Raw genomic sequence first — 12,905 nt, 5'->3', positions numbered from 1 at the left:
GAAGACAGTGTGGGCTGGTATTGAGGTGAGCAAAATATGGGCAGGAGAAGAGAGGAACAATATGAACTAAAGTTAGGCAGTGTCCTGTGAATTTATAGCCGGCATTTTCAGCAGGTAATGCATGACAGGAGAATTGTTCATGTGTTCATTCATTCATTGATTCATACATTCATTCATTTAATGAATGTCTACCAAGTGCCAGGCACTGAGCTACCAGACCATGCAGAGATGAAGGCCTTGTTTCCATTCTTGAGAAGCTGGCAGGAGCCCCAGTTAAGGAGGCCTGAGCACTTTGTCAAGATTATTGTGATGCTCCTTTTACCACTCATGCGATGTATTGTGGTTCTACATGTCTTTGTCCAATCTCCTCTTTGCCTTCCTTCCTTGATCCCAAACTGCAAGAATTTTAAAAGACATAGACTCTTTCATCTTTATTTCCCACTTGTAGAGTGCTTCATACAAAGTACCTTCTCCACATTGATGTGTGGAAGCTCATTGAGTTAAAACCGGCGCAGGAATTTGGCTGTCCCCCTCCAACCAAGGGTGGTAGGCATCCTTACCGGAAGGATGGATATTAGCCCCAGTGGGGAACTCCAATCTTGGATATTAGCCCCAGTGTGGAACCCCAGTCTTGGTTATTAGCCCCCATATGGAACCCACCAGAGGCTTGTCCACGGCCTGCAGAATTCAATAGGGACACCTCTGCTTGGCATTTACTGCCCTCGTCACCTTTTCAGGCCCATTTTCTGCTAATTTCTTATCCTCCACCCTAAGGGGCTCACTTGCTCTCTTTTCCCTGCCCTCGTGGTTGTGATCACATTGATTCTTCCTCCAGGAAATCCACCTCACTCCCACTTGTAAAACGTTATACAGCTCTCAATGCCACTTGTTCATGAAGCCTTTCATAGCTTTCCCAACTGCACGTGCTTTTCTTGGCTTCTGAGACCCAGAACGTTATTTGTAACTGTCTTGTAGGGGGTTGTACTGAGGTCTTTGGGGATCTGTCTGACCCCGTTCCCCGGGTTGTACTGACATCTGCGTCTTCTGTAGCACTAACACTGTACATGGCCCATGGTAGCCATGCAATGCTTGAAAGGGAAGTTTGAGAACAGGTCCTGCAGAGCAGGGAATTGAGCCCCAGAGACATTTCTTGGTCCCTTCATCATTGTAAGCATTTTCCTGGAACTGTTTCAGAATTTCCAAGTCTCTGCCAATTTGTCAAGCCCTAGGACTCCAGTTAAAGTCCAGCAATCTCAAGCTAGAAGGAGGGTATTATCTCAAGTTGCTTGCATACACGAAGGCAAGACACACAGGTACGCATGCGTGCACACATACACACACACACACACACAGTTTCTTTTAACCTAGGTAATACAGCCCACCAGGATGGATCCCTCTGAAACTAATTAAGTTAATTCTACATCAAGCAAGTTGAGAGGAGCCCTAGGAAAGCTCACACTGTACCAAGGTGCCAGGAGCCTGGGGAGAGGGTGATACGTATCTCTTTGTTCCCTTCAGGAGCGTGTGCCCTGCCTCAGCTGCTTCCCAGGCAGGTTTGTTCTCTGCATTGGGCCATCTATGGATGGCTGTTTCTGCATTTCTTTCCCAACGGAGCAAACTCCTTTCTTTCATTTTGCCACCAGCTCTGCAGAGCTACTCACAGCCCGCCTCTTGCTTCTAGCAATGGACTGCCCACTTACCCCATCACGTGGCACCTCTGTCAATGCCATCTGAACAAAGAACTCACGTCCCAGGGACAGCATCATAAGGCACGTTCATACACAGGCACACCCAGCTTCTCTGCTGAGACATCCAGGCTGCGGATTCTGAAAATGTTGGGAATCTTTCGGTTATTTTTTCACTCTAGCAATATTATTTTTAAGAGAAGCTTTATTAAGATATACATACCACAGGGGTGGGGGAGGGGAAAAAAGATATACATACCACAAAACTCACTTGCTTAAAATATACTCAATGCCTTTTAGTATATTTACAGAGTTGAGCAATCATTAACATAATTTAATATTAGAACATTTTCATCACCCCCAAAAGCAATATGGGCTGTTTTTTCTTTTGTTCTGAAAATATATTTTTTAACTTTGTCCTTTAAATCTGCACATTAAAAGCAAAAAGAAAAATACATTAATGGATATGTTAGATTTCTAGAGTTAGTAAGAAATGAAGAGGAGTTATGGCTCTCAAAGCTGTGGTTCATGTAACTGTCTTGTATGGTTACAGTAATTTTTTTAACTACCCCAAAATGTACACTTGATTGTGGTATATACGCTTCAGTAAATGTCCAGGGCCACATCTTTGACATTTTCCAGTTTGTTGTGAATTTCTCTAATGCCACATATGGCTCTCGAGGGATTGGGTGGAGACAATATTGCAAATTCCAGATGGCTCATTCCTGAAAGGCAATACTGTTATAATATGCCCAGGATGGTACCACAGGTATATTGGTATTTAATACACTGTTTTTTTGTTGTGACGGAAGCTCATTAATTTTTATTAACTCAATTTAATGCATGAAGTAATTGCAGCATGGAAGTTCTGAGTTCCTCAGACTTCTCTTTGAGATCCTGCTTGGAAAGCAAGGAAGCTTCTACCATCCATGGATAATATGGTGACGAGTTCAGCAGAAACCTCTATGAACCTCTCTCATGGATGACCGAGGGATGTGCTAGAGGACAATTCTCAGTCTGGCTGCAGAGGAGCTTTTTTGTTTTTGAGATAGAGTCTTCCCTCTGTTGCCCAGGCTGGAGCGCAGAGGTGCGATCTCAGCTCACTGCAAACTTTGCCTCTGGGGTTCAAGCAATTCTCCTGTCTCAGCCTCCCAAGTAGCTGGAATTTCAGACACACGCCACCACACCTAGCTAATTTTTGTATTTTTAGTATTGATGGGGTTTGCCACATTGGCCAGGCTGGCCTTGAACTCCTGACTTCAAGTGATCCTTTTGCCTTGGCCTCCCAAAGTGCTGGGATTACAGGCTTAAGCCACTGCATCCGGTCCAGAGGAGCTTTTAAAATAGCTCTATGCTTTCCCCCATCTGCAAAGATTTGAATTTAATTGTCTTGTGGTAAGGTCCTAGCAAGGGTATTTTTTAAAACTCTCAGTTTATTCTAATTTGCAGCCGAGGCGGAGAGCCACTATCCTACTGGTGACTAAGCCAGGGCCATGTTAATAGGTTGAATCCTGAATCATGTGAAATTTTCACCTTTTTTTTTTTTTTTTTTTTTTTTGAGATGGAGGCTCACTCTGTTGCCCAGGCTGGAGTACAATGCCTCAATCTCAGCTCACCAAAACCTCTGCCTCCCAGGTTCAAGTGATTCTCCTGCCTCAGCCTCCTGAGTAGCTGGGACTATAGGCATGTGCCACCACATGCTAATTTTGTATTTTTCGTAGAGACAGGGTTTCTCCATGTTGGTCAGGCTGGTCTCGAAATCCCGACCTCAGGTGATCTGCCCATCTTGGTCTCCCAAAGTGTTGGGATTACAGGCGTCAGCTACCACGCCCAGCCCATGAAATTGTTATCTTTATAGGGCAAAGTTGAACATGGATAATTTTATATCATTCAATCTAATATACAGGCAATTGAGTTTTATTTTCAAGGGAAGGTGGTAACCTTCTATAGGAAGCCAGTCATTTCTCTCTAAGCGCCCATCGTGCTGTGAGGGAGGATGAGAAAGAAGTGACAGGGAACGAAGCCAGTGCCCTGTCAGTCAAGATGCTGCTTCTTGGTGGACCAGACCCCCTATATCTTTCCTTCCAATGGGGCTTAGACATTCAGAAGCTTGTGGCTGCCAGGCATGAAGGGAAATGAGCAAAGCAGGCCAACGGTGAGGCAACCAGAAGAGTTGAGACACACCAGAGAGCCTGGTCCCTCCTTCAAAGGCATTTACATTTAAGTGTGTGTGTACACACTCACACATACACACACACAGGGCAGGCCAAATAATAGACATCTATGGGTTGAAATCTAGTCCTCAGTCCTACAGTTTGTGACCCTCTCCTGGAAATTAGATGTTTGTGGAACAGGGAGGTGACCCAGAACAGAGGACAAAGTACTTGACACAGTGGGACTACAAGCCCAGGGAGAAAGAGCCAGTACCTCACTGATGCCTGCTATACCCCTCTGGGGCCCATGGGGGAAATGGGGAGTCATGGCATGTAGGCAGGGAGATCCCTCAGGCAGGGGAGTACAGGGGACCCCTGAAGGGAGTGTGCTAGGATTTTCAGAGACATTAGCAAAGCTTTGGAAGAAACAATACCAGGCTGGTATTTTCACCCTTTCATAAGAAAGGGTCTCACTTAACGTGACCACCACTCATCCAACCAAAACCACCAGATGGGTTAGACTCATCTTCCTCATCCCCACCTCTGATCGGCACCAAGTTCTGGTAACTGTGGCTGCTAGAGACTTCTCAAACCACCTCCTTACTGCCAGCCACCCAACCACTGCTCACGTTCAGGGCACCATTTTCTCCCCACTGGATTGTGGAAATGGTTAATTTTATGTGTCAACTTGACTGGGCCATGGGATGCCCAGATAAATATTATTTCTGGTGTATCTGTGAGGGTATTTCTGGAAAAGATTAGCATTTGAATTGATAAACTGAGTCAAGCAGATGGCCCTCCCCAACGTGGGTGGACTGCATCCAATCTTGAGGGTATAAACAAAACAAAAAGGTGGAAGAAGGTTGAATTTGCTCTCTGACTACTTTAGCTGGGACATGGTTCTTCTCCAGCCCTTGCTGCCCCAGCTTCTCAGGCTTCAGATCTAGACTGGAATCTATACCATCAGCCCTCTGGCTCTCAGGTTATACCACCAGCTTTCCTGGGTCCCCAGCGTGCAGACAGCAGATTGTGGGACTTCTTAACCTCCATATGCACACGAGCCAATACCTTCTAATAAGTCCCTTTTCTAGAGATAGATGTGTACATAGATCCTATTGGTTGTTTCTCTGGAGAGCCTTGACTGATGGATTTAACGCTCTGGGCTGAGTGTGTCCCCACAAACTCATAACTTAATCACATATCATGAACAACCTCCTACATTATTACATATTTTTATTAAAACATTTTCTTAAATCATACCATTTTAAAGATCTTTGGGGCCAGGCATGGTGGTTCATGCCTGTAATCCCAGCATTTTGGGAGGCTGAGGTGATCACCTGAGGTTAGGAGTTTGAGACCAGCTTGGCCAACATAATAAAACCCTGTCTCTACTAAAAATAAGAAAATTAGCCAGGCGTGATGGCAGGCGCCCGTGATGGCAGGCATCCGTAATCCCAGCTACTCAGGAGGCTGTGGCAGGAGAATCACTTGAACCTGGGAGGCAGAGTTTGCAGTGAGCTGAGATCGTGCCATTGCACTCCAGCCTGGGTGAGAGAGTGAGACTCCATCTCAAAAAAAAAGATCTTTAGTAGTCTATGCTGAGGATATACTGAAGTTTGTTTAGCCAGTTCCTTTTGTTAAACATTTAGGCTGCTTGCATTGAGAATTTTTTAATAAAGTTCAGGGGGCAGACATGCATAACAGAGATGGAGGTGTTCCCCCAGGACCCAGGCACACGTAACACAGAGGCAACTTGTCACGGATACAGCACAGTTCCACTCCAAGGGCTCCTGGAGAATCTATAAGCAGCTGGAATTATCCTCTTTGATGATTCATCCAGATGTCAAGGGCAGAACACCCTCTGGCCTTCTTAGCTAGCTGCTTGCTAATCAGCAGCTTACCCACGAAAAGGCAAAGTTCATTATCTTGCACACGTCTGCAGTTTTTCATTTTTCTCCTTTCTCCTCTTTTCCCGCTTCTTATTTTGGCTCTGATAGATGAAGTAAATCTATTATTAGTTTCCCTTGTATATAAGTAAATGGTGTCCTAATAATTAACTCTATGTCTTTGAATTTTTCTTTGATATTATTATTATTATTATTATTATTATTATTGAGACAGAGTTTTGCTCTGTCGCCCAGGCTGGAGTGTAGTGGCATGATCTCAGTTCACTGCAACCTCCACCTCCTGGGTTCAGGTGATTCTCCTGCCTCAGCCTCCTAAGTAGCTGGGAGTACAGGAGCAGGACACCACACCCAGCTAATTTTTTTTTTTTAAGAGACAGAGTCTCATTATGTTGCCCGGGCTGGAGTGCAGTGGCTATTCACAGGCGCGATCCCACTACTGATCAGCACAGGAGTTTTGACCTGCTCCGTTTCTGACCTGGACCAGTTCACCCCTCCTTAGGAAACCTGGTGGTCCCCTGCTCCCAGGAGGTCACCATATTGATACTGAACTTAGTGCGGACACCTGATCAGCATAGCACACTACAGCCCAGAACTCCTGGGTTCAAGCGATCCTCCCACCTCAGCTTCCCAAGTAGCTGGGACTACAGGCACATGCCACCACGTCTGGTGATTTTTTTTTTTTTTTTTGGTATTTTTAGTAGAGTCGGGGTTTCACCATGTTGGCCAGGATGGTCTCTATCTCTTGACCTCATGATCCACCCACCTCGGCCTCCCAAAGTGCTGGGATTACAGGCGTGAGCCACTGTGCCTGGCCGCCTTTGATACTCTTATACATGGTGTTTCTGTGCTCATTCACTGTATTGTGTGCTTATTTGGGACGGTGTTCTATAGCACTAACTTCTGGAGGATGCTGTGTGACTGTATTGACCCATCTGACTCCAGCCCATAATGTGAAGGAAGGCAGCTTTCAGCATCACAGGTTATAAAATGCACCAAAGAATGACACAGAAATAAATATAGGATGCTCAATGAAAAGCTGAGTATTAGAGAAACTTACAAGGAAAATGAAAATAATTCTGGCCCTTCAACTCTTACCTTCCTCCATACACAAACACAGACTGGCAATTCACAAGTAAATGCAAGGTTTTCAACATCCAACAGTTTGTAGTCATGAAAAAAAAATTCAAAAGTAAAACGCTCCATACAGTGCCTTTCCTTGTCCTTTTTAAAGCTCAAAAAGAGGCTTAAGCCAGAACATTCTCCTTATGAGTTGAAACCAACAGGGGCTGAGGCTGCCCCTGGACAGTGATCCTTTTATGAACTAGGAGTGAAGACTGGACTTATTCACAGGACTTGTGGGGCAGTTGGACCACACCCTTTCTGGGCTGCTTGCCAGTCTGTGGTTTGGGCTGAGCCTTGATGGGACTGCTGACCTCCAGAGGGCAACATGGGGTGTGCTTTTGAACCAGCCTTCCTTCGGGGAAGCTTTAATGTCAAGTATGAGATGTGGCTCTTGATAGATTTTCAATCCTCATTTCCTGAGCTGCTGCTGCATGCTGGGCCTGGGGACAATAAGGACACCTTGCTGGCCTATGGAGGATCCCAGTCCAGTGGGGAGATTGACATGTAGGCCCAGAATCACAGTACAATCTTTTCATGCCATCGTTCATATAACAGACACCTACAGGTCAGCTATTTCTGCCAGCTCCACAATTCCAAAAGAGAAAGAGTTTCTGAGAGGCCGTCTGGTTGGAAGGGGGTAGCTAGGGCACTAGATGGAAGCAGTTTTTTCATAGATTATATACTGCAGTCTATAAATATAGCAAAATTTTCCAAAGGTGTTTTTATTCATGTACATATGATTAAGAAAATGTTTCTCAATTTCCATGTCATTACATATGTTGCCACATTTTAAAATGTTTTTCTTATTTGATTATTACTTGGGGTGGTAGGGAAGGCACTAACAGATGGTAAGAGGCAGATACATTCTCCCCAAACCACTCCTCAGCCTGCCTTTAGCCAGGCCCTGCATTAGGTACAGAGGATGCCATCTAACACTGCCTGCGCTGCAGCGGGGCTTGCCATGCAGGAGGGGAATCAGCCAGCAAATGCACAATGCAGTACAGTTTAGCGAGCGCTGCTCATTAATCTGCTTAATGGCTCATTCTTTCAGTGTTTATTGAGTACCTACTGCAGCCAGCCACAGTGCTGGGTCCTGAGGCTCGTTGTCTGAACTCACAGGGCAGTGAGATCCTAGGATTAGGGTTGCCTGATTAAACACAGGCCATCCCATTAAATTTGAATTTCAAGAACAATTTTTTGGTATAAGTATGTCCTATGCAATGTTTTTATTTGCTAAGTCTCGCAACCCTACCAAGGAGAGATCACAAATGCAGAGTGCTCACGGCCGGGCGCGATGCCTCACGCCTGTAATCCCAGCACTTTGGGAGGCTGAGGCGGGTGGATCACCTGAGGTCGGGAGTTCAAGACCAGCCTAGCCAGCATGGTGAAACCCTCTCTTCACTAAAAATACAAAAATTAGCCTGGTGTGGTGGTGCACACCTGTAATCCCAGCTACTTGGAAGGTTGAGGCAGGAGAATCACTGGAACCCTGGAGGCAGAGGTTGCAGTGAGACAAGATTGCGCCATTGCACTTCAGCCTAAAAAAATTAGTTGGGCATGGTGGCATGCACCTGTAATCCCAGCTACTTGGGAGACTGAAGCAGGAGAATTGCTTGAGCCTGGAAGGCAGAGGTTGCAGTGAGCTGAGATCATGATGCTGCACTCTAGCCTGGGCCACAGAGCAAGACCCTGTCTCAAAAAAAAAAAAAAAGAAAGAAAGAAGAAAGAAGAAAGAAGAAGAAGAAGAATGCCGAGTGCTCAGGACATGGAGGGAAAGGAGGAATTCGTCAGGTATCTGCTTAAGTGGCATCCCCTCAGCAGGGCCGCCATGAGCATCTTACCATTCTGTAGCCCTTCACCTTAATCATTCTGAAATTATATAGGATGATATAGTGATGACTATCAGCCTTGCACAGGTGAATGTACTCCCCAAGAGGGTCCTTATCCATCCTAATTCCCAGTACATAGGTGAGGCTTAATTACTTGTGGAATGAATGAATATTCCTGGGGCGGATGGATGGAGGGCATGGTAGTCAGGGAAGGCCTCACAGAGAGGTAGACTGGAGTAGGGCCTAAAGAAAATTAGGGGTTTGCTAGGTGGACAGATGTGAGGTAAGGACACTCCAGGCAGAGACACCTCTGTGAGCAGAGACATGGAGGTGTGGAAAAGCCAGTGGCTTGAGATGGAGTCTTGCTTTGTCACCCAGGCTAGAGTGCAGTGGCACAGTCTCGGCTCACTGCAACCTCCGTCTCCTGGGTTCAAGCGATTCTCCTGCTTCAGCCTCCTGAGTAGCTGGGAATACAGGTGCCCGCCACACACACTGGCTAAATTTTTTTTTTTTTTTTTTTTTTTTTAGTAGAGATGGGGTTCCACCATGTTGGTCATGCTGGTCTCGAACTCCTGACCTGACCTCAGGTGATCTGCCTGCCTTGGCTTCCCAAAGTGCTGGGATTACAGGTGTGAGCTGCTGTGCCTGGACTTTTTTTTTTTTTTTTTTTTTGAGACAATGTCTTGCTCTGTCACCCAGGCTGGAGTGCAGTGTTGTGATCTCGGCTCACTGCAATCTCCACCTCCCAGGTTCAAGCAATTCTCCTGCCTCAGCTTCCTGAGTAGCTGGGACTACAGACATGAAACACCGTGCCCGACCCCAAGTGACCAGGTTTTTTAGGAGTGTTGGGGACGTGTCTGGGAAGGAGTAGGGAACAGGGAAATAGCAAGGGCCTGGTCAGGTTCTTGTGTGCCTGCCTAGGTGAGGGAACCAAGGGGGTTTTAGGAGGAGGGGAATTGAAGAGGTGTGGGGCCAGAGCAGAGACGGTAGCCCAGAAACTACCTGCCTAGCAATGGTCTGGACAAGAGAGGCTGAAGGTCTGAGGCAGGCAGGGACGGTGCGAGTGAAGAGATCATTAGTGGGTGTTTAGGAGAAAGAATCCATAGGACTTGGGTATACAAAGTTCTACAAGCCAAGGTAACAGATACTGCCACATTTGGGGGAGATAGGGTAACATTTCAGGAGGGCAGGGACAAAGCCTTGGGAGAGAGAAAGGAGTTCTGAGCTAAGCAAGCAGCATGTGTACATGGACTGAGGTGCGATGGGCCATGACCTTGTGGGGGCATGGTGGGCACTGTAAAATCAAGGGTGACTCTGAAGGCCCTGTTCCATAATTCCCTCCCTGTGGATGAATACCAGCTCATGGCCCTGCCCCCACCAGCTGGGAGGAGCCATGAGTTATGGGTAAGAAGGATCTAGTGGGTGGTAAGTTCTCCTGTGTGCTCCCAAAGAGACTCTTCATTGGCCTGATGTCAGACAGCAAATTTTTCCCTGGGGAGTTGTGGCAGCTCCAGCTATTTCTGAGTGGTAAGGTACAAGGATTAAAAAGCAAACACACAAGAATGGACAGTGAGATAATGGCATTTCATAGGATGGTGGTCATTCCAAAGCCATGTGAACAGTAGGATAAGAAATTAAGCTAGGCCCGGTGCGGTGGCTCACACCTGTAATCCCAGCACTTTGGGAGGCTGAGGCTGGCAGATCACCTGAGGTTGGGAGTTCAAGACCAGCCTGACCAAAATGGTGAAACCCTGTCTCTACTAAAAATACAAAAATTAGCTGGGCGTGGTGGCGTACGCCTTCAGTCCCTGCTACTCGGGAGGCTGAGGCATGAGAATTGCTTGAGCCTGGGAGGTGGAGATTGCATTCCAGCCTGGGTGACAGAGTGAGACTCTATCTCAAAAAAAAAAAAAAAAAAAAAAAAAGTAAAAGAAATTAAGCTCATGGATGTCTGCTCTCAATCAGGTCCTATTCTAGTCCTCAAAGGCCTCTGCCATCTGCTCTTCCTGCTTGAGCTTGGAGGAAGGACGGCCAGAGCCCATGTCAGGCGGCAGAGTTTTGTTTTGGGTTGTGCGTGGTTGATTTTTGTTGTTGTTGTTTTTATTTAAAAAACGGTGGGGTGTTTTTTGGTTTTTGGTTTGTGTGTGTGTGTGTGTGTGTGTGTGTGTGTGTTTGGGTGTGTGAGAGAGAGACAGACAGACAGACAGACAGAGTCTCACCCTGCTGCCTAGGCTGGAGTGCAGTGGAATGATCTTGGCTCACTGCAGCCTCCACCTCCCATGTTCAAGCGATTCTCCTGCCTCAGCCTCTCAAATAGCTGGGACTATGGACACCCACCACCATGCCTGGCTAAGTTTTGGATTTTAAGTAGAGATGGGGTTTCACAATGTTGGCCAGGTTGTTCTTGAACTCCTGACCTCAGCTGATCCACCCTCCTTGGCCTCCCAAAGTGCTGGGATTACAGGCTTCAGCCATTGTGCCCAGCCAACTTTTCCTTGAAAAATGGTTTTGGGTTTTTTTTTGCATATAGTAAAATTAACTGTTTGGTGTATACTGCATACATTTTTCACAGATACAGATTTTTGTAACCACCACCTCAGGCAAGCTACAGAACTACTTCCACCAGAATAGCCAAAATGACAAGGACTGACAATACCAAGTGCTGGGATGCAGTGCAACTGTGTATCTTACGCATTGCCTGCTGGGACTGTAAACTGGCCAATCGCTTGGGAAACTGCGTGGCAGTATCCAAACATACCAGCAGTTTTACTCCTGGGAATATACCCAACAGACATGAGAGCTGTGTCCACCAAAAACACGTTGAAACATCCAGACAGGAATGTTCACAGCAGCTTTATTCCCAATAACCAAAATTGGATTCAACCCAACCGGTTTCTCATTATGTTTAATTTCCATTTTCATTTATTATATAACTAATTCTGTTGAGCATCTTTCTATATGTTTCGTGGCCAGTTGAATGTCCTCTTTGGTGAGGTGCCTGTTTAAACCCGTAGTCTATTTTTTGATTGGGTTATCTGTGTTGACCTTTAGTTTCTTTTTTTTCTCCCACTTCAGCCTCTGAGTAGCTGGGACCACAGGTGTGTGCCACCATGCCCGGCTAATTTTTTGTATTTTTGGTAGAGATGGGGCTTCATCATGTTGCCCAGGCTGGTCTTGAACTTCTGAGCTCAAGCGATCCTCCTGCCTCAGCCTCCCAAAGTACTGGGATTACAGGCGTGAGCCACTGCACCTGGCTGGTATTGACCTTTCTTTGTAGAAGGATGGAGGCCCTCCTCCCTTTCTAGCTTCAGGAACAAGGATCAGCAAAGGCTATGGAGAAGGAGATGGTACTGCCTGTGGATTCTGGTTGGAAGGCTCAAGGGGCATATATGTGTTCGTGTATGCGCATCTGTGTTTCTGTACACACTCACACATACACACACAGCCCAGTGGTTTAGGCTGGAGGGGAATCAGGCCATCTGGTCCCCTTTAAAAAAGGCTTTGTTTTTTTAAGCTTTTTGTTTTGGCCGGGTATGGTGGCTCACACTGGAGTGCAATGGTGTGATCTTGGCACACTGCAACCTCTGCCTCCCGGGTTTAAGCGATTCCCCTGTGTCAGCCTCATGAGTAGCCGGGACTACAGGAACATGCCACCACGCCTGGCTAACTTTTATAGTTGAGAAGAGATGGAGTTTCACCAGTGTGGCCAGGATGGTCTCGATCTCCCGACCTCAGGTGATCCGCCTGTCTTGGCCTTCCAAGTGCTGGGATTACAGGTGTGAGTCACAGTGCCCGGCCAGGTTGTTGGCCTCAAACAGGTCCACGGGGTTCATGCCATAGCTGACATTGCCTCGATGAAGTTGGAGAGGTTTTCTAGCTGGTGCCAGTTCTGCATGGAGCGGTTGATCTTGGGGACTGAGCCAGGCTGTAGCTTGTTTATGAGTGTGCATGAGCTAATCCCATCAGGCCCTTCTGGAAGTTGGGGCCGATAGATTGGCCTGTGAGTCCCTGGATTCAGCTGTGAGCTCTGCCTCCTTCTGAGGGGCATACTTGGACAGGAGCTGGTTCTTGACCTCGGCTGACAGCCCGTACGAGGGTCCCTTGTTGAACTGCGTGGAGCTCATGGCTGGTGGGCACGGGACTGGACAGGATGGGACCGTTTCACCCAGATTTGCATCTCTAACAGATGAGACAATGAAGCAGGAGCGG

The sequence above is a fragment of the Aotus nancymaae genome, unplaced genomic scaffold (assembly GCF_030222135.1).
Source record: "Aotus nancymaae isolate 86718 unplaced genomic scaffold, 86718_ANA_hifiasm-v0.15.2.pri h1tg000108l, whole genome shotgun sequence".
Lineage (NCBI taxonomy): Eukaryota > Metazoa > Chordata > Mammalia > Primates > Aotidae > Aotus > Aotus nancymaae.
This window is presented reverse-complemented; position numbering follows the sequence as displayed.